Here is a 23916-nt window from a genome sequence, read left to right as displayed (position 1 = left end):
AACAACCGAATCTGAGGCCATGTGAAAGGTCAAACTAGACTCTAAGTGTAACACCCCAAGTCTAGATTTCCACGTTGGCCGCCATGAAAACCGAAATTTAAAGCATTCCTCGGCAGAACAATGAACAAAATTGATGTATTCACCAAAAGGGATAAACAACACCAAGTATGAAGCTCTTAAGTAACGATAAATCAACTAAAAGATACTTTATTAAGTTCTCAAAACCAAAACGATGTCTCTACATCAGCGACCCGTGAGTCGAAAGAAACGTAAAAGAAATAACTACCTAAGAACAAAAGAAAACTACTGAGAGAGCTCCTCCAAAGGCAAACTATGACTCAAGCAGGTGGCACCTCCTGATTTCCTTGACCTGAAAAATAATAGGCTGGGTCAGAACCCAGCAAGTAGATTTCTAAAACCCTAGAACCTTAATAGACAGTCTCAAGATCCATCAAGTCCACTAGATTTCTTCATTACATATAAAGGTGTCAGTCTATATATATATATATATATATATATATATATATATATATATATATATATATATATGCATAAGCTTTGAGGGAAGAGAGAAACAGGCAAGTAACATTCCACAAACAACATGAGTGATATGGTAAGTTAGTGTCCATCCAGGGAAATCAAATCCATCATCCGAACCCTCCCATAACCCATGTTGAATGAGAGTGTGGTCCACAAGGTTTCTCTTGTGTTAGCGCCGACCCCATACGCTCCATACCTAAGTCGTACCTCTGTACGCTTCCCATGCGAACCCGTCGGTCATCGCACAAATACTCGGTAGAGAGGGTCGAACCAACCACCAAACTCATCAACTTCTCACCAACTTACCAAATCACCACATCACACGCACACACAAATCAATCATCATAGCATACGGTATACCTTCATGTTCAACAATAATATATAATGAATTCATTAATTTATCATGAATTGACAAATAAATCATGCTTTATGAAATCAAAATATCATCGCATAATATTCATGGTATTGCTGAATTTTAATCATCAATTTATGTGTATTTGTCCCCTACTTATGTTAACAAGCAAGAGATGTCTAGTTATGAAAGTCATACTCATACCCTTTAGACATAGTAAGAAAGAGACTTAAATTACTATTTATCAATATATATAGTTGCTGAAAATTAGCTATGTATCATGTAATATATGTCTATGTGTATATAAAGTATAACAACTATCATCAAATTTAGGGTGATTCAATGTATCAAACATCAAAGCTATTTCCTACCAAAAATAACCATCTAATCATAGTTCAAAGTGGTCATACTTACTGATTTTTATAAGATCTCTAATCAAAATTGACCTTGGATATCTATGTCATAAACCCTAATTCTAATTTGGATTATGATAAGATTTAGGTTCATGAATACCATCTAATCTCTTGATTTTCCTGTGAAAAAGGCTATCAAAGCCATGAGGAAGTAGAAACGTACCTTAATCCAAGGCAACTAATGCAAAGAACTCCCACACGAAGAACCAACAAAGCAAAATCACCAACACCATGATCTTTCTCTTCTGCTTTTGACCTTTAACTCTCTAGAATAAACCCTACCCACTTTCTCTCACTAGTATCTCACGGTGGGAGCCAAAGAATGAGATAAAGTAATCTATTCAGGAAGTATTGGGCGTAGGGTTTTAGGGCATTAAAAGTGGTGTTGCTATAGGCAACCCACTAATTTGATTAGGGCAGTACACTAAGGGTAAGGCAATAGGCTCGGGGACCAAGTCAAGGTCCATAGTTTCCTTAGGTAAATAGTCTGACAAACTATCACTACAAAAAAAGGCCCATTTGGGTCGGCCTAAAGTCGTCCCTAAATGTCTCCAAACCGTCCCGAATGACTATCAGGGGAGGTTTTGTGTGTGTGGTTACTACTCGCGTCACGGATTGTTTCAGGGACGAATCATGGGACGGTTTCCGACTGTCCCAATTAAGTTTTCGCGACGGTGGTCGTCTGTCCCAATTAGTCTTTAGCGACAACTTTTTGGGTCGGATACAACCGTCACTAAAAGTTATCGGGGGCGGGTGGCACACGTCCCTATTGTATTTCAAATGAAAATTTTTGTTGCGGTTCGTCCCTACAAAGTTTTTTAGAACTGTTAACAAACCGCCACTAATATATTTTTAGATTTTGAAAATCCTCCTGACATTTATTATTGGTCCAGGCAGTTTTGCCTATTAATATTCCCTGCTAGAAACAAATAATTTCATCCATTTCACATAGATTCTAGAAAGAAATAATTTCATCCATTTCACATAGACTCTAGAAACAATAAAAAAAAACTTGCATTTTATTGATATAAATTAATCAAACAAGCAACAATGTTTGATCTAAAACTTTTTTTTTTTAAATTGTTTGAACTAAAACTTAACTTTCTCATATACTCAATACTTCAAGTTTTCATATGTCTAACAATAATATTACAAACTATATACTTCTGTATCAAAACTCGATCGATTGTCATTTTCGCTTAAAATCTTCGTATCCAAATGACATTCTCTTCATATAGCAGCTTGACTCACGCACTGAAACAAAACAACACATAATAAATAAAAATGAATGAAAGATTATACATGAATATTTGCTTAACATATTAATACATTTAACATTTTCAACATTAAAGTCAACCAAAGATTATAACATAATCTAACATGTAAGAACCCAACCAACACAAGTATATACTGCAACTAATTCAAATCGAAATTAATGAAGTACTATTTATCGGGTCTATCTCAACAAGAAATCGATACGTTATAGAAGTTAGGTGTAGAAGTGTGTACCTGCAAAAGTCATAAATGAATTTTTACTCTGCATCTTGTAGCACTAAATTTCAATGAAATTATAATTTTTAAGATAATACCTCTTGGTTGCCAAGTCATACATGAATTTTTACTATGGCATCTTGTGACACTAAATTTCAATGAAATTATAATTATTAAGATATTTCCTCTTGGTTACCAAGTCATATATGAATTTTTACTATGACATCTATGTTCAGAAGCTAAAACACAAAGTTTTTATAAAATGTAAAGTTAGAGAAAAGACAATAGTAATGACTCGTGTACCTTCTGAAGCCAATGGCAATAGACTTAATGTTGTGACTCTGACTAACTTCTTCATATTGATGTCGGGGATGTGACTCCTCTCAGCTTTCTCCACAATCACCTACGAAAGAAAATGAGTTGAAGTAAGACATAATCTAGATAACCAGATTTTCTAAGACAATAGAACAACAAACGGATCAAAAGACAAAAAGGAAGAGAGCTACAGGAATTCTATCAGGATACTTCTCTCTGATACGAGCAGCTTCTGGCTTCCTACTTTCTGAAAAGCAAGAGATCAAAATTAGGAACTGGATATGAGAAAAACATCCCTATATAAGGTAGAATTATACAAGAAAAAGTGAAGGAAGTGGAACCTAAATAATGCGGCATTGTCAAGTATTTACACTCTAGACTTTGATATTCAATCATGTAATTTACATACTGCAGCTATAAATAACATAGAATATTATGCTAAAAAACAAAAATTGTGTATCAGTAATAAAAGGTTTTTTTTTCTTGAAAACTCAGACTTGGATAACCCTGAGTTGTGCATCACTCGTTCTTATATATGAATATATATACTACAATGCTACATAGCATATTATATGCTATTTACTTATAAATATGCCAAAAACACTAATATAAAAATTTAATTAAATTTTAAGAATTCAAAGTGTCAAACATGAAATTCGGACTGCAGTGAAATCATGATACCCATGGTTTTGGTCCACTTAGATCTCTCAAAATAGGATACGTTACATAAGGAGGATCGAAAATAGGAGATCCGGCGGTCAAGATAAGTTGCAGAAATAATATACGTGTATGTACGTGACGGATCGAGAAGGCGAGATCCGACGATCAAGAAGAATTCAGAATATTGAAGATATTTGAAGATATATTGAACATATGTGAAGATTTAGTTTCGTATATTCAGAATATCTCTTGTAACTATCTAATGGTAATATTAGATAGATTTTGTATTATTTCCTAGTTTAGTAATTAGAAACTAGGAAACCCTAAACCCTAAGTCATCTATAAATAGGAGAGGGTTCTAGGAATAAAACTCATCGAGTTATGTCTGACCAATGTAACCGATCAAACCCACATACAATTGTATGTGGTGATTATCAATAAAGAATGTATTCTCCGTGGATGTAGGTCTTGAGTATTCGACCGAACCACGTTAAATTATCGTGTCTTTTACTTCATGTTCATATCTCCGATTATTTATATAATCGTAAATTTAACATGGTATCATGAGCAGGTTATTTGTTCGTGTTTTATGCTTCCGCAAAATTTCCAACACTTTTATTCGTTGTGACATAAGTAATCGATCAATTACTTTGACGATTTTTTTTCCCAAGTTTTTCTTGTGAATATCATATTCCAATGGCTTTTTTATATCTCATTGTGATTCAATAATCGATAAGTTATTTCGTCGATTTCTTCCCAAGTTAATCTTGTGATTATTTCTCATCGGTGTTACAAAGAAAAGGAAAGTGCAGTCTTTATGGTTGGTTATGTGAAAAAAAAAGGTATGTTCTGTATTTATTTCAAAATTTCCAATTTTTTCTGATTTTTTCGAATTTTTTTAGACCTAAAATAGGTCTGAAATTAAAAATAGAATTTTCAGAACCAAAATCTCAGATCTGGTTTGATTTCAGAGAACCGATCCCGTATTTACCCTGTTCTAGAACAAATTAAAAACCCGGTTTTTTTTAAACCCGCGACCAAACAACCCCTTAAAACATGTTGACCAGTCCACTGTCTCTGACCCGTGTTTTTTTACGCACGCTGACGTCAGCATGACGTCATGCTAACGTCATCTTTCGCAACTTCCTTTTACCGCGAACTTGAGTCTTCTTCTCCGACGACTGCATCTAGGGCTTTAAACCGATTAGGTTTCCGGCATCTTTTCTACACCAGACGAACACTTCCAACGTCTTGGACCATCCTAAACCTTCACAAACCGTTTTACCTTTCAATTTTGTGAAAAATCCAGTGATCTCCTTCGGTTCAAATCACTCTCTCTCTCTCTAGAATTTTCCTGTCGGCTGCAACGATTAAGCCTTCAACGGCTGTTTCCCCTCTTCGCCGACACTTCTAGACGAAACCTAGAGCTCCTAGATCTCTTTTAGGACTTTGGTGACCGGAATATCTTCTCCAACGCTGCTCGACGGTGACCGGATTACCATCTGACCGGAACCCTAGCTTACCAACAATCGGAGATCACGAAAGTTTCTGTATCTCTCGACTTTGTTGACCGAGTCAGCGACCATTGACCCGTGTTTTTACGCACGCTGACGTCATGCTGAGTTCATGATGATGTCACTTGCGAATTCCTTTTAGCCGAGCGTCTTCTTCCTCTTTCCCTGCGATACAAACCCTAGGGTTTGATTTGTTGATTTTCCGGCGACCTTTCCATTTCCAGTCGATAAATTCACTCGATTTGAAAACACCACCACCGATTTCTTCTCGGTTTGGTGAGAAATTGACCTTCCACTTCTCGGTTTTAAACCGACGAACGACCCTTTCTCTCTTTAAAGACTAAACAATCGACGGTCGATTTTTGACCGAATTGGATAGCTATGGTCTATACCAATCATCGATTTGGAGTCTCATCCACATCACAGATGATCTATCTTGTGTATTTTTCAATTACCTTCCGATTTGGGAAACCCAAATTTTGGGAAATTTCTCAATTTTGGAAAACCCTAATTTACAAGTTTCAAAATTTCCCCAAATTTATATTTGGGACATCTTATCTTGCCCACTATTTTTGTGACAAACTCTTTTGCCACAGTTTCAACTGTCGGATTTTTTTTTGTGACAGACATTTCTTTACTGTCACTTATATCCAACTATTCATAGTTGTGACACAATTTTCCACTGTCACTTTTATTCATCTGTGACGCAATTCTTTTGTCACCTTTTTTAGTTCGATATGTGACACTAAAATAGATTAATTTCATCTATTTTGACTTTATTTTGACTTTTCTTTCCGGATATATCCGTGACATTTCCAAAGTCATTTTTTTATGACGATTTTATTTCTCTACCAAAAGTTTGGACTTTTCTTTCAACGGAGAAAAAATTCATATTTTAGATTTTAATTCCGGAATTCAACCGCGAACTTTTCATAATCATATATTTCTTATGATTATTTTCTTTATTTCCAATTCTATTTTGGTCTTTTCTACCAAATAACATTTTGGAATATTTCTCCACCGAATAGAATATCTCTTCAATGAATAGAATATCTCTATTTTTTCGGAATTATATCGATCTTGCATATTTTTGGCAATGAATTTAATGTCGACCATCTTTTTGGTTGTTTCTTCTCCAATATTTTTTGGCAATTACGACAATGATTTCTTGTCGATTTTAAACAAAACAACATTATTTTGTTGTCACTCCTAAAGTTCATACTTGACGTTTTTATACGACAAGATATTGATCATCACAACCTTTTAGTTGTTGACATTTTCTTCATACAATGACCAACTTTACATACATGAGAAAAATACATGTAGTTTCGTTGTCATATTTTGCTCAATTTTTTGACCGCAACTACCAACCTTTTGGTTGTGACTTAATCATCGTTCAATCATCTTTCAACGCATCCACAATCCAAGAGTTGCAAGAAGACGAATACGACGAATCAAGAAGTATTTCCTTTTTCTCTCTCCAAGTCGGACACTTCAAAATTTACGTGCTCCAACTTGCGGGGGGGTAATAGGATACGTTACATAAGGAGGATCGAAAATAGGAGATCCGGCAGTCAAGATAAGTTGCAGAAATAATATACGTGTATGTACGTGACGGATCGAGAAGGCGAGATCCGACGATCAAGAAGAATTCAGAATATTGAAGATATTTGAAGATATATTGAACATATGTGAAGATTTAGTTTCGTATATTCAGAATATCTCTTGTAACTATCTAATGGTAATATTAGATAGATTTTGTATTATTTCCTAGTTTAGTAATTAGAAACTAGGAAACCCTAAACCCTAAGTCATCTATAAATAGGAGAGGGTTCTAGGAATAAAACTCATCGAGTTATGTCTGACCAATGTAACCGATCAAACCCACATACAATTGTATGTGGTGATTATCAATAAAGAATGTATTCTCCGTGGATGTAGGTCTTGAGTATTCGACCGAACCACGTTAAATTATCGTGTCTTTTACTTCATGTTCATATCTCCGATTATTTATATAATCGTAAATTTAACAGAAACACTCGAGTGGACCGGTGAGCAGAACTACTTATATCCCAGATGATTCGATCTATCATACTCATTATAAACCAACAAAAACCAATTATGAACTTCATAAAACTTGAAACCACACATACATTACATCACAGTAACTTCTAGTAAAAAACATTGCAATACACATACATTACATCACAAAATTTTGAATAAGAAAAAGAAAGACACAGTAAACAGAATATACGAAATCCAATAAGAAACTCAATCCAAATTGTAAAATCTAATCACCTGAATAATAGAAGCCTTATAATGGCCCGCCCATTTCCTATTGAGTTCTTCTAAGAATTCTCCCTGAGCAGCTTTTATGGTCCCCGACATTTCTTTTAGATGCTCTGTCATAGTTGTCACAAGACCTAAATATAGCTTTTCTCCAAATTTGTGCTGTACCATGTTGTATGCATTCTTGAACCCAAATTAGAAACACAATTTAGGTTGGTACAAATCTGACGATAAGTAAAACACGACCTAGAGCAGAAAAGTAACTGCAATGAACTATCAGGTTGAAAATCAATTGACACAAAGTGATGATGCACTCATGGACAATTTTTTCTAAAATGGTTTCAAGAATAATAAGTTTTATAATGGAAAAAAAGAGGAACACAGAAATAGAGAACAAAGAGCAACCCAATAATTAAAGAATACAATCAATTGAATTCCTAAAATAATGACACACGTAACAAAAACTCGGTACAGTTGATACGAAGTTAAAATATCAAATGTTAGCACATAATGTCAAAATATTTGGTGTTGCTCGTTTAGATGCATAACCTAACCATATATTAAGAAAAAATCTCCAAAATCACCCACTTATAGGACAACTCTCAAGCAAATCCATTATGTGAACTCCATTAAATAGAAATGGAAAACCCCAGGTCTCTATATACATCATAACACTCCAGCTATAGCTACAATCAATAATTCATTAATTAAAACAACTGAAGCGACTAACGCGTAAATGCTCGAAAAGTAACAGACTTGGATCTGGAGTATCAATATATCCAAAAATGTAGCAACAAGATGGAAACCATGCGCCAATCATAGACCAGTGACTATCACAAATTCACCAAATTATGTCCAACTATTGTGAAAGAACAAACCTCAACTATGAAATAAACCATTCTATCCACCATATATGCATTAAATCCACAGATGCCCAAAAAAGATATATTCCAAAGAGTAAGACCTATTACAAAGACAAATATCAGACAAACCTGAGCAAGGAGAAAGCACATTTGAGCACAGCCAATGGCTCCTTATTCCACACTCAAATTCATTCAAACGAACCACCAAAAGTGTTGGTATTCTCTCAAGGTCATATCAGGTTGAGTAATGATGGGTCCCTTTAGATCAAGGTCATCATCATCAACAGGGTATGTCCAACCATTAGAATAACGTGCCATGATCTCTAAAGTATTCAAGATGGTAAGGCACGATAACAAGATGAGAACTGACACTTACAAAACGAAACTTGATTCCTTTCTTTTGGTCCTAATTTTTTTTTTTTGAAATCGAAAACCGAGGAAGCACTACGAAGATCCTCGAAGGAAAACAACCACAATCAAGCTGACTCAACCAAGCAACCTAAATAAAATCTAGACGACAGACAGGTTGGTCAATTTTACTTAAAAGTCTAGACAGCTCCTACTTCGTAACAAAGCTGGAACTATGACTGTTATGAGGGTTACTCCGTCAAAGTAATATGGTCAAACAATTCTTGGAGACAACCAAGGATGAACGTTGTGATACTGTCCTACCTTCCGTAACGTTTCCTCTTATCGAGGTGCCCTTTAAAAGAATTGAGTGACACTTCCCTTTTAGGAATGCCCAAATAAAAATCGAGTTCCTGAATTGTTTCAAAGATCCTATGAGATCGATACCTTAGAGGCTGATGTCTAAAGTAGATTTTAGTTTAAGTGAGGTTTGGGATTCGCAAGGTTGTTTTCTAAATGGGCAAGAGATCGGTGATGAAATCCGACTCCTGTCTTGTAATGGGGTTTGTGCCTTTATAAAGACGATTAAACTAAATAGTTCGTCAAATCAATTAGGCACACAAAACACACACAAGGACCCACTGAAAAGGGATTCGTGGGTGATCAGAGAAAGTTACCTCCCTACCAAGACGGGCGACGACCTTTGTAGACGACCCGGGCCACTCTTCCCTTAAGTGTTCGAACCCGAGGCTTCGTTTTGGTTTTCGGTTACAATTAAGCCCTTTAAGTTTAGGGTCAAAACTTAAAACAAAGAAAGTACTAAAAAGTCTAAGTCTCTCTCTCTCAGCAAATAAATACAATAAAAACTGTAAATTTCTTCTTTTTGAGGTCCTCCTCCCTGTTGCGCATCCTCTTCAGCTCCTTAGTGTTCTACACACCAAAAACAGAGGAGTAAGTCAAAGTATTCAAAAATTCAAAACTTACTAAAAATAATACTTTTCAAGATTAGAACAAATTTAAAACATAGTCTCCGGCAGCGGCGCCAAAAACGAGTGTCAAGTAGTAAAACCCAGTAAGACCGGGATCGATCCACAGGGACTAGTTAAACTCTATTCTAACCTCGAACTAGCAAATAGGAATTTTGGTTTTCAAGTTAATGAGAACTATAATTATAAGTAAACAGAAACTAAATCGGGCCGAATTAGGGTGAAAGAGTCTAGGGGTTTCGGAATCTACCACATAAAATCATCTTTAGAACAAATAGTTAACTAGTCAATTCTCCCTTTTTATAACTCAGAATTTCAGATAATGAACTATCTTAATTGCGGAAGATATTTTCGTTTCAAACCAATAAACTAACCTAAGCATGATATATCAAATTTAAAGGTATAAACAATGAAAAGAAAATCAATTCAACATTGAATCACAATAAAAACAATTAACAAAATAAAAATATGTTTCTAAAGGTTCAAGTATGAGTTTCATCCTAAAACCTTAGAAAAAGAATGTTAGCTAATCATAATCAAAATTAAGAAAACAAACATGATAAATAAGAGAGGAAGAGGGAAGGAAAACAGAACTTTTCTCACTGGAAATTGTTTTTACTGCTGATTTTCCTGTCTAGCAACCAAACGCGCCCTAAGGGGGCAGTTTTCTCGTCTTCACGGAAATGATTTCTCTGTGGGAAAATAATTTTTCCACAGATTTTCTCGTCTTCCTCAACAGATTTCTCTCTCTCTTTACTGTTTTCTCTTTCTCTTCTCAATCTTATAACTAAGAACAAAACAAGTGCAGAGAGGTAAAACGAATGGAGATTCAACAAATGGTTTAATTGATTGTTTCTTTCTCTCTCTACAATCTCCCTCTCTCTCTCTCTTTGGAATTTCTATCTCTCACACAAAGAAGGAAATACAAATAACAGAAAAAAGATAGATGATGGATAACTCTCTGTTGTTAAGCTCTCCCACTTTACAATTTTTCTCTCTCTATAAATATTGAATCATTGAAGCTCCAAAGAGGCTCCTCCAAACACAAGATGATCTCTGATCTGGTGTCTCACTGTTTTTATAGAATAAGAAGAACCGAATCAGTAGAATCCTTCCTCCCATAATATGCTTATCTTCCTTCCTTCCTTGTTCTAGCTTTGATAAGATTCTCAATCACTAACTAATCTCTTTCTAAATTAGAGAGAAAAATGTATTGTCTCCAGCCCAATTCTCTCTCTACTGTTCTCAGATGGATTGAGGAGATGAGAGAGATATAGAGTTTCCAAAAGTTAAGGAAGAGAATCGAATTCCCAACTCTATCTCTCTCTGTTTCCCTCTCTATATCAATGAGAAGAATTCTCTTTAATCCTTGCCTTCTTCCTATAAATCTCAAAATTTCTAGAAAATATCTTCTTTCAAAAGAGAAGATAAACAATAGTGGAATCCTCATCTAATCGGTTTCTCTCTCTCAATAATCTCTCTCTGATTTCATCTCTATCTGAAAATATCTTCAAATCTCTTTCCTTGATTTCTACCATATCTTTCTTCTTTCCATTTCTAAGAATATCCTTTAAAAATTTATTTCTAAATGATTCACCCTACTGTTCACGCCTTTTCTTTCCCTCTCTGTTCACGTCCAAATTTCCAGCTCTCTCTGTCTACAAATCAATAGAGATGAGAGAGAAAAAAATAAAACAATTTTCCCATAAATATGGGAACTAAGAGCATCTCCAATGCAACACTCAATCTTAGAAACTCTGAGTGCCACTTAGGATTTTTAGAGTTTTTTCATAAAACTCCTCTCCAATGCAACACTCTATTTGGATCTCTAAGATGACGTGTCGAGGGTGGAATAGAGATATCTCAAGAGGACACTCTAGAAATAGAGTGCCGTTTTGAGATATCTCTAGTTGTCCAACTCATCAATATTTGATTTTCAACCAAAAGAAATCGAGTCTTATATATTTTCTAAAATAACTAATTATTTTATTGACAAAATAACTATGCCACATAAGTAAATAAGATAAGTTTAGAGTTTTGCATTGGAGACAAAAAAAATTGAGGATCTTTATTAAGGCCACCAAGGAGTGAGAATCTCAATTGAAACTTGACACATAGGATGAATAGAGATTTTTGTGAGTTTTGCATTGGAGATGCTCTAATAGTATGCTGAAACCAATATGGGAATTAATTAGTTGTCAACGTGGGATGCTTGGCTGTCAACAGAGAGTTGTTATGGTGTATCATCGAACAAGTTAATAGGCTGCAATACGCTCTCAAATGAAGCCATGTACATGGAAATATTCTCTGTCGTTGGATCAAGGAGGGTGCGGAGATGAAGGGATAAAATGCCCTGGGACCATCGTAGCAACCTGTTCCAGATGTATTGGATCGCAGCTTCTTATCCATCCCGAGAGTCTACTAGCAGAGCCCAATAGTGTACCGAAATCTCATGTTACTGTTTCGATTTGCGCCACGCGTATACGGAATTATTTGCTTCACTAGTCAACTAACTTTGACCCACATTTTGACCTTGAATATTTTACTCATCCGGACTCCGATTCGACTCCCGTTTTCGCCGTTGGACTCGTCTTGTACTCTACTTTCATCCGAGCATCAAAATAGTCCACAACTCGCCGAGTACTCTTACCACCAAAATGACCAAAATGACCCTCTTTTATCTGTTTTTCAAGCTCAATTCTGTAGAAGACACCTGCACCAGAAAACCACACAATTCATGAGAGTAACTGCTCGAACTGGACTAACTAACCCGAGTTAAGAGATTCAAATGGGACATTTTTATGTCTCATCATCGCGTCCAGGACGCGTTCCGAGCGCGTTCCCGACTTGCCAGACGCGTCCAAGGACACTTCCTGGCCAGCCAACCAAATAGCATTTGCTATTTTTTTTTTACTGTTTTTCATGTTTCTTCTTCTTCCAAACTGCTGTTTTTGATGTTTAATCATAAAAAACAGTGGTTTTTGAATCTCTAAATCCAAAACCAAAAACCAAAAACCCTAACATCTTGTTTCCGAAAACCCTTTTCAAAACACTAAAAATTTTAGGTTTCTAAGCATTGAAACTCTTTTAAATTTTTGTTTGATTACGTCTAAATCTAATTCAAACTAATCAAAACATGTCTGAATCTCTATTCAAACTAATCTATCTAATAAATCAAGTATGAATCTATTCGTTCTAGTCAAAACTAGTTACATGCAAACGGCTCGTGATGCCACTGTAGGTTTTGTACGTCTATAAGACTACATATCATCTAACTAAGGATTTTAGGCAGAATCTCAATCATCATATGATTAACACATAGAGAGAATACCTGGATTCGCTTTCCTCGAATTAGATTCCAACTCCTTTATCCTGAAGATGAGAGCTTCATATATAGCTCCTCTACTTTAGAGACCCGAGTAAGTGACTTGATTTCCCTTATTTTTTGTCCGCTAGAACTCCATTGAAGGTTGAGAAGAAGAACCATTCTTCTTTTGACTCCATAGATAGATTGAGAGTTTTTTCTCTAAAACCTTGTATCTCCACTTAGTTGTATATTGTGAGAGAGATGAAGTTTTCTCCTGAGAAAAATCCAAACCTTTTTCTAAACTCTAATGACACTTATATAGAGAAACCCTAATAGGAGTCTCACTCAAATTAGGTTTCAATAAGAGTCTCAGAAAAGATAAACACTTGAATTTCCCTTAAAAGGGAAATTAGGGTTTCCCCTTCTGTATGGTGTGGCCGACCACTTAAGCCCATTAATGGGCTTATCCTGGCCGGCCCACCCACCTTATTGTTGCGTTCTCATAGGGTATCTCATACACCTAATTGTCTAGTGTTGTTAGCGGAGTCTCAAACATCTTTATGTTTAACACTAGTTTCCAGGATCTATACATGAACATATCAATGAACTAGAATGGAAGGAAGATTACCTCTTAATCGCTTTCCCACGAACTAAATCCCGACCGGTATTCGGAAGATAAGAGCTCCAAGTGTAGCTCCTCTACTTGAGACACCGAGTATATGACTTGAACTCCCTCCTTTCAGTCAGCTAGGACCTTCTTGAAGGTTGAGACGAAGAACTCCTTCTTCTTGACTAGATACTTGAGAAAACTCCTTTCCTCTCTTTCTCTCTGAGATGTATATTCTGAAACTCTTTCAGTTAACAATTCCTCCTCTTGAGAATTGTCTAACACCAGAGACTTAGCTCAGGAGTTGTTTTTCTTTAGGTTGTTTAATTAGGTATATATAGAAATCCCTAGAAAAGGTATTAGACCCAAACTAGGATTCCTAAAACCTAATTATAAGGCAACTTCCAAAATTACCCTCTTTAGGGTTCCCTTGAGTGGCCTGCCAGCATAGCCCTTTAAGGGCTTCCTTGGTCGGCCCACTTAGGGCCTAACCGACCATGTAATGGCCGGACCCTTGCCTAGGTCGGCCATCACATGGCCGGGCCACCTAAAGCCTTTCCGGGCCTCCCTTTCAGGCCCAGACATGTTTATCTCTTTTCGGACTTCTCCGAACTTATGTGGACTTATCAATAATGGATCCAATCCACTTATTTGCCATCCTCTTTCTAGTCATCTCTCTCCGTTCAAATCATTACTCTTATGTGTAACCCTTGTAGGATTCGGTCTATGTTAGCCGCGGATTACCGAAGTTATCCGACGACCGTAGTTGGCTTCTAGCTAAGCATTACGACCCTTAATTCGACCAGACTAATGATCTTCCGAGTAAGGTCATTAAGATCCTATTCGCCAAACTGTACGCATTGCAATCTTGGTCGAAGGACACTCCTTCAGAAGGATACCATTCCTTCAGACCGAGGCAATATATCCTTCAGTCTCCCACTTGTACTTAGAACAAGTGCAATGCTCGATTCCCATATTTTTTTCGTATCTCATCTGATATGTCATATACATCAGACTCTCTTGATCCCGAGAACAACTTCCAATCCAAACAATTAACTCTTAATCCGTTTGAGCACGGCTATGCATTTTTCAGTTGTTTCTCATCAAGTGCCCCGGAGATACTTTGTCCTGATTTTACTCAGGAAAACATATTCCATTCTTGTACTCCCACTCAATTTCATGTCTATCTGCCTTTATAACCACTTTTTACGGCTGGCGTTTAACGGTACTAAAGTTCGACATTCCTTCCATAAACTGAGTGAGTACTCATGTTTTGAGGAATCTCTCCAATTTGCTTAAATGAAAGTTATGACATCTCACAACTTCAACTCTTGAAGTACTCTCATTTGGCGGGTTTCCAGTGTATCAACTATACACCCATGAAGTTGACCTTGAATACTCCTATTCCCATAGCCCAAGAAACAGCGCTATCTTGTCAATCACTCAAGCTAGTCTTCTTAAGTCATTATTGTCCAATTAATGACCTGGACTAGGGATAGTATGATGGTGTGCTTCCATGTTCACTTAGTAGGGTTTCTTTCATTAGATCACGTATCTAATGAACCTACTTGGAACACTCCACCATTTTGGACTGTCGTCTAAATTCTAAACCATAATTTAGATGACGAAATAAACCAAGTTTATTTCGGATAACAAGAGTCTATAAAATTTGAGCACCCGCGTGAACCCCTTCACGTTCTCAATTCTACAAGTGTTCTTAGGATACTTATACCTTGATCCTAATTCCTTAGATTCGAGCATCTCCATGATTGTTCTAAGGCGACAGTTTAGTTTCATTTTCACTTTGCTTTGTTATTATCTTGCTTTCGAACCCCTTCGTAAGCTTTTATGATAATATCGGTTTCTCCCACTGAAATTAGTACTTCTCAAGTTCTAATTTTATCTTCTTATCTAGTAGAGTTAGTAACGACTCACAGCATGAAAAACTCTTTTTCATCTGTTTGCCCTTCCTTAAAAGATTCCTATCTTTATTTTCGGAAGATCACTTTTATGACTTTCTTCAATCTTTTGACTTGTATGGGTGACGACATCTTTTGTACTCCAAGTATTTCTCAGATGTTCGGGTAAACAACAATCATCTCATGATCGTTCTTATGTTTTCAAACATAAGTGTCTCTCCCATGTTTATCACGGGAGATGGGTAGAATCTCTCTCCAAGAGATCTTCTTATTCAGATCTCTTCAAAACTCCTTTTGAACGAGTCTTTATCATCTTTTGGTCTATCGCAATAGACTTTGATGCCCATATTTAATTTACCCTCTTCTTTTGTCCTTTCGAGTATGTCTCCTACATACAGGGCATGAAACTAGCTTGTTTCACTCCCACTTACCTTCTTGTCGAACAAGACTTAACCATTCTTACTCTTATCTCTTTGGATTTCTGGTCCAATTTCAGAGTGGTTCTGCTATAGTCTGTTTGAATCTTCCCAAGACTCATTGGGGTTTTTGAGCAAATTTGACAAACTTTTTTAACTCCTTAAGAAGTTTCTAGGCGATTGATCCCTTATTCCCAAGGCGACATCCCTTGTAAGGCGAGTAACTCCTTACTCCCTTTTGTTTCTCTTATCGAATTCTATTCGATTATTTTCCTCCCACTTGTCTTCTTTGAAGGACCCTTCCTCTCAATTAAGACACCATCGAGAGCAACAATCTCATTGTGTTTCGATGATTTGTGAGAAAACCCCGTTCTTCCCTTCGAAGAACTTATGTCTATCACGCTGTAGACATTAGAATAAATGACTAGTTTTTAAAACTTCTTCTAAAAAATCCATACCCGTATGGACACAATTATTCATTATAGCTTATTATAGGTTTTAGTGGGTTGGCGAATTCATATTAGACTTTTGTGTTTTTGGAAGATTGATGACTTTTGAACTTATGATCTCATCATACTCTTTAGTCACTTCGACCCATTTCTTGATTTAGGATTGGTTTCTAAAACTTTTCCAAATTCTAGTTCTTAGTCCATTCTAGTCACATTAATCGTAGATTTTTATGTTTAACATGAGTTTCTACGATCAACTGACCTCTGTTTTCTCATAAGAGATCTTGTCAAATTTATTTGTCCAAACCATGATTAACTATTGTTGAGAGATACGTGACCAAACAACTTTAATTTCATTCATGTTCTTTCAAGTTTATTTGACTAGATTCGAATGACTAAGTCGGATCGCTCGGTATAATTCCTTAAAAGTTAAATAGGCTCTTTTAAGAACATCATAAAATACCAAATATTTTATTCACTCCCATAATCTCATTACAGAGTCAATGTTCTAAAAGAAAAAACTACTAAAACTGATTTAAAGTAATGCCTATTGAGTCTATGATCCTTCTTGAGCTTTTCCAGCAACTCTTGCCTTCTTAGCTTTTGACAGGTTCATCTCCTTTTCAATAAATACTTAGCTCCCACTTGCTCCTGTCATTCATAATGATAAGAGTCTTTTAGGTATCACATACCTTGAGGAAATAGTATTTAATTGAATCGACTTTTAATAATTTTTACCTTGTCCGGAACTCCAGTTCCGTTCCTTTTGTCTTCCAGGAATTTTGGACAGTTTCTTTTCCAATCGCCTATGCCATCGCAAAGGAAACACTTAGAATCAGAATGGGTACCTTTCTTCATGGCAACTTGTTTGCCTTTCCCTTTACCCATTTTCTTCTTTTTGAATTTCTGCTTCCCGTCCTTCTTAAATCCCCTTTCTTTATGAACCATCAGAACTTCTTTCTTGGGTTCAACTATTGCGATGTTCTCTTCGGTTGTCTGGAGCATAGCGTGTAGTTCATCCAGAGATTTATCCCATCCATTCATATTATAGTGCATTCTGAATTGGCTAAATCCATTATGAAGTAAATGCAGAATAATATCAGTGGCGAAATCTCGGCCATTGTCGACTCCCAGTCGATTTAGTTTTTCAAAAAGACTAATCATTTTGAAAACATGTGGCCCTACAGGCTTTCCCTTTTCCAGACGCAGATCCAATATCGTCCATGAAGTCTCATACCTCTCCATTCTTGACTTCTTTTGGAACAAATTCCTAAGTTGTCGAATCATGGTATAGGCATCCATTTCTATGAACTTATCTTGAAGATTAGGTTCCATGGTTGGCAACATGAGGCATGTTATGGGTTCGGACCTTTTCCGAATATTTCTTTCTTGCTCCCTTTCTTGTTCAGTCGAATCTTCATTGAGAACAGGAATAGGTGTGTCTAACACGTTTGCCTTATGTTCGTATCTTAGGACAAGTCCCAGATTCCGTTCCCATACCATAAAGTTGTCACCATTCAACTTTTCTTTCTCCAAAAGCCAACGTATGCTGCTGGAATCTTTTGTCGTCATAATTAAACTACATGTAAGAAATGCGAACGTGATTAAACTTGTTATCCTGGCAATCTTCTTAATTTGCCTATATTATTATATATTTGTTGTCCCTTTAGAATAATATAATTCCAAGATCCCATTCCTTCGAAATTAAGCGTACTTTGGCACTGCCCTTAATTCGTCGTCCTGGGTGAGTAACACCTTACTGACCATACTCCTATGATTCTTGGTTAACGAATTTAACATTTAAACGTTAAATCGTCCTTTAGCCCCGAAATCCAAAACCCTTTTGCTGACTCGTTGAGAATAACCATTTAGACATGTAAACCTCTTCATAGATCTACCCGTATTGTCCCGAGGTAAAAGATGGCACCCTGCTTTGGCATGACCCACCATCGATGAACAAGGGCTCAACAGATGTCTTAATCTGGGTAGGCTTTACTCAAAATTCTTTTTGAGACTTATTACGTAATTTATCAAGTTGCGTTACTGTGAACTCTAGCATAACCATTCATGATTTATTACGTAAAAGTTTATGTGGGTTTGCGTAATTATTTGTTAAATCTTAGTATTACCCCTTAAAATATCTCATCTTTTAAGTTATTTCTTGTTCGCCTATGGTTCGTTTGGATCCGTATCCAAGAACCTCTATTGACTTCTCCCACTTGAACCATGATCTCATCGTTCGGTTCGTCAATAGATTCTAAGACCCTATACTCTAAGTATTATTCGGGCACAACCACTTGTGCTTAGAACAAGAAACGATAATCTTATCTAAAGGTATACTATTCTACGCAATCACATACATCCATACATACAATAATATGATATTCATAATAAACAAAGTATGTTTCTTAGATTCGTTTCTAGGTTTGCTATGTCTCGTATAGCTAATTGTGGGGATATGTGACATCTCTATGTCTAATGGGCTCTAAAATTTGTATTCATAATAATCAAACTAGAAGCACATTATGTTTCTTCCTTAATTGTTTCCTAAATCAATATAAGGAAAAACTCCGTTCGGGCTCTTCTCTAACCCGGGTCAATGTCGGAAAAACTATGCTTGGAACCGGGAGAAAAAAAATCTGAAAAACTCCCACTAAGGTCAAGGCCCAAAAAGCCCTTGAGTCATACTCAAAAAGACCTAAGTCAACCATGGTCAAAGTCCTTTGACTGGTCTCGGGTCAACCCTTGACTTAGCCTAGTCAAGGTCCAGACCATGAGACAGCACGTTCCTGTCGTACTCAGTCTCTCGGGCAGACGCGTCCTTTCCTAGCTAGACGCTTCTGTCCTAGAACAGACCATAGGAATCTCGGGTGAGATGTCTAGGATGCGTCCTGGACGCGGCCTAGACGCGTCCAGACCATCGGGTCAACTATCGCTCCTCTCGGATGCTTAGTCCGAGAGGTGTTGGAACATCCAGACGCGTCCCATACGTGTCTCGGGATGGGACAGCACATAGGCCATCTCGGATGTTCGGTCCGAGATGCACTCGTGCATCACAGTCGCGTCCAAGACGCTTCTGTGCAGAGACGGCACGGCCATCCCTCTTGGGATGCCTTCTGGACGCGTCCAGATGCGTCCTAGCGCTTCTGGATGCTCCGATCGCATCCCAGGCGCGTCTGGAAGCTTCCAGTCGCATTCTAGATGCTCCGGTCGCTCCAGACGCATTCTAGATGCGTCCGGACCTCTTTCCAGCGTCCCGGTCCTAGAACGAGACTTAATAGGACACCCTCGAGTGCGTCCCAGACGCGTCTGTCTCAGACTCCTATTCCGTCTCGGACTGGGATATCCCAGACGCGTCTTTCACGCGCTGGGACGTCCGAGACCCGAGAGTCTCGAACTCCTAGTCCGTGTTGGACTGGGATATTCCAGACGCGTCCTAGACGCTCTGGGATGTCCGAGACCCGAGAGTCTCGGACTAGGATTCCCGGTCCTTCACGGACTGGGATTCCCAGTCCGTGTCCCACCCGGTCTCAGACTAGCTGTCCGAGACGTGCTGGTCCGGCCCAGACGCGTCCTGGCCGGCCGGCCAGCTAGATTTCCAAAATCTTTGGAAACTCTAGTGTTCCAACTGAATTCTTTTCTATTTTTCTTTGTTTCAGCTGTTGTTAGGTACTATTTTTGACAAATTCATCAACCAATCTTCATGGTTTTGATGATTTTTATCAAAAATCTTAAAACCTAAAGCTTGTTTATGAAAACCCTTTTCATAAAACTATGTTTTTAGTGTTTTAGGTCATAGAATCACATTCAAAACCCTAATTTGATCTAATCAAAATATGCTTGAATCTCCATTCAAACACCATAAACACTATTATCTAGTTGTTCAAGTTTGAATCTAATTCGTCTAGTCAAAGATAGTTCGTGCAAACGGCTCGTAATGCCACTGTTGCGTTCTCATAGGGTATCTCATACATCTAATTGTCTAGTGTTGTTAGCGGAATCTCAAACATCTCTATGTTTAACACTAGTTTCCAGGATCTATACATGAACATATCAATGAATTGGAATGGAAAGAAGATTACCTCTTAATCCCTTTCCCACGAACTAAATCCAGACCAGTATTCGGAAGATAAGAGCTCCAAGTGTAGCTCCTGTACTTGAGACACCGAATATATGACTTGAACTTCCTCCTTTCAGTCAGCTAGGACCTTCTTGAAGGTTGAGATGAAGAACTCCTTCTTCTTGACTAAATACTTGAGAAAATTCCTTTTCTCTCTCTCTCTCTGAGATGTATATTCTGAAACTCTTTCAGTTAACAATTCCTCCTCTTGAGAATTGTCTAACACCAGAGACTTAGCTCATAAGCTGTTTTTCTTTAGGTTGTTTAATTAGGTATATATTGAAATCCCTAGAAAAGGTATTAGACCCAAACTAGGATTCCTAAAACCTAATTATAAGGCAACTTCCAAAATTACCCTCTTTAGGGTTCCCTTGAGTGGCCTGCCAGCATAACCCTTTATGGGCTTCCTTGGCCGGCCCACTTAGGGCCTAACCAACCATGTAATGGCCGGCCCCTTGCCTAGGTCGGCCATCACATGGCCGGGCCACCTATAGCCTTTCCGGGCCTACTTTCAGGCCCGGACATGTTTATCTCTTTTCGGACTTCTCCGAACTTATGTGGACTTACCAATAATGGATCCAATCCACTTATTTGCTATCCTCTTTCTAGTCAACTCTCTCCGTTCAAATCATTACTCTTATGTGTAACCCTTGTAGGATCCGGTCTATGTTAGCTGCGGATTACCGAAGTTATCCGACGATCGTAGTTGGCTTCTAGCTAAGCATTACGACCCCTAATTGGACCGGATTAACGATCTTCCGAGTAAGGTCATTAAGATCCTATTCGCCAAATTGTACGCATTGCAATCTTGGTCGAAGGACACTCCTTCGGAAGGATACCATTCCTTCAGACCGAGGCAATATATCCTTCACTTATATGGCCTGTTCAGATCAACCCATTACTGGGCTTGATCTAGACACCCTATAAGTGGGTTTTCCACTTTTTCGGGCTTCTCTTTCGAGCCCGATTCTTTTTATCTTTTTGGCACTATCAGACTGGATCATATCCATCTATAGGAAAGCTCCCATGAATCAAATCTCTCCGTTCTAGCTACCACTCTTTGATGTAACCCGTTGTAGGATCCGGTCTATGTTAGCGTCGGATTACCGAAGTGATCCGACGACCGTAAGCGGCTTCTAGCTAAGCATTACGATCCCTAATTGGACCGAACTAGATGATCTTCCGGATAAAGTCATCGTTATCCTAACTGACAAATTGTAGGCATTGTCATCTTGGTCGAAGGACACTCCTTCAGAAGGACATCTCCTTCAGACTGAAGGACAATATCCTTCAACATCACAATCCTAATGAAATCTTAGATGTTGCGGGCTATAAAAGTGATGAATCAATAGATAGATCAAATAAGAACTTTTCTCATACAAGACAAAGTGAGAAGAGAAGAAAACTAAACTATGGTTAGATTTTACTTATGAGCAAGATTAACGTGTAATAGCCATAAAGGAATAAGAATAAGACTAACAAGTAGAAGAAGAAGATGAATAACAATAAGGATTTCTAGTTTTAACTAGGGAGATTTGTTGTTTGGACTCCCTTTCCTATAATTGACTTGCTTTGGACTCTCTTTTTCCAGTGTTGCGCTTTGGACTCCCTTTTGACGGAATCATCCGGGAACATTCTTTCAATAAAGTTATACTTAGAAATATTTTCTATCTACCCTTACATAGTCAATATTGAAATGGTAATTTAGAAAGATAAATTAAACATGAGAGAGGGACATGGTCTTGATCCCACGCTCTTTCCCGATTTCTTTTCAGAACCCAACTTCAGTTGCCCTTTTAGCTTGTGAACCAATTGGATTTTTCTTCTACTTGGGGAGAAGAAGAACCATTAATGATCTGATTTTAGAATTGATTTTGGTGTTCATATACAAGTAATTGATCACGGGTTCTCAATTTTGAGCGGGAGATTTGCTGTTTGGACTCCCTTTCGTATAATTGACTTGATGTTTGGACCCCCTTTTTTCCAGAGTTGCATTTTGGACTCCCTTTTAACGGAATCTGTCGAGAATATTCCATCTCTAACATTATACTTATAAAAATACCAACTCTACCCTTACCTAATTAATTGCAATTTGGAACCCTATGTCCCTCTCTCTCCCGTTCACTTTCTCTCTGTAAAAATGTTCCTCTCTCTCTTGTTTACTTTCTCTCTCTAAAACCACCATTTCAATCATGATTGAATGGTGAGTTTGGATGCTTCTTAAGGTGTTTTGGGAGAGAGATTTATTGTATCAATATATGTATATATATATATATATATATATATATATATATATAAAAGAGGTGGTTTCTGATCGAAAGTCTGAAACTATTAATAAAAATTCATCACTTTTCCTTTATAGCAATTCACTGTTAACTAAATTGTCTTCTTACAGAAGAACTGTTGCAAGCACCTCAAACCACTTAAGGTGTCACATTCAAATCACCTCTCACATTGCTTTTTGAAATCAAACCAGTGAGTAACCATCTCAATTAATTGGTATACCAAATTAGTGGGTGTCAATCAAGTTAAATTGGAGTCAATGGTAGGTACCTTAGAACCAAGAGGAAACTCGGTTTTTAGAGGCCAAAGTCCAGCACGAGTAAAACGATCCGCCGATGAAATTCGTCTGAGAATGTCAATCAAAAGACCAACAGCCAAATCAGTTACGTTTTCAGAGTGAACATTCCCGGCATTACAGACAATACGTCTCCCATGACACTCATTCAAATTAATATGATCAACACCAGAACTAATTGTCAAAACGCAACCTAAAGACGGCAAACAATTTAGGATTTCGACCGTGACTAGTAAATTTGGACTGCAAATTAGGGCTTTTACAGACTTCCCCTCCTCTGTCTTTAGGAATTGATTCATGGCCAAATCGTTTCCATTTCTCTTCTGGACTTTGAATTTCTTGGAAAATTGTTCATCAAATCTCTCTCTCTCTCTAAACTCCATATCTCTCTACTCTTTCTCTCTAATGGAGAAAAATTCAAGTCAATTTTTTTTCGAAGATGTTACTGGGATTCACTTGTAGCAGTTCAGATTTCTTTTCTCTCTCTAGCAACCTACGACTCTCTCTCTCTCTCCCATCATCTCCCTCTCTCTCTACACACTCTTTGTCTGCACTGTTTATGGCAAACTAAAAAAACTTGGGAGGCTTAATTGTATTAATCGTTATTAGGATGAAGAACTCCCATGGGAAGGAAGATTTGGGGAGTCTAAATTGCAATTAATTTGGGGAGTCTAAATTTTTGGTCGAAGAACTCCAAACTAGTTGAGATAAATAATTTGGGAGTCTAAATTGCAATTAATTAGGTAAGG

The sequence above is a fragment of the Eschscholzia californica genome, unplaced genomic scaffold (assembly GCF_041429995.1).
Source record: "Eschscholzia californica isolate CP2 unplaced genomic scaffold, dmEscCali1.0.p SCAF_1, whole genome shotgun sequence".
NCBI lineage: Eukaryota > Viridiplantae > Streptophyta > Magnoliopsida > Ranunculales > Papaveraceae > Eschscholzia > Eschscholzia californica.
The sequence above is the reverse complement of the archived record's forward strand: the minus strand, read 5'-3'. Positions refer to the sequence as shown.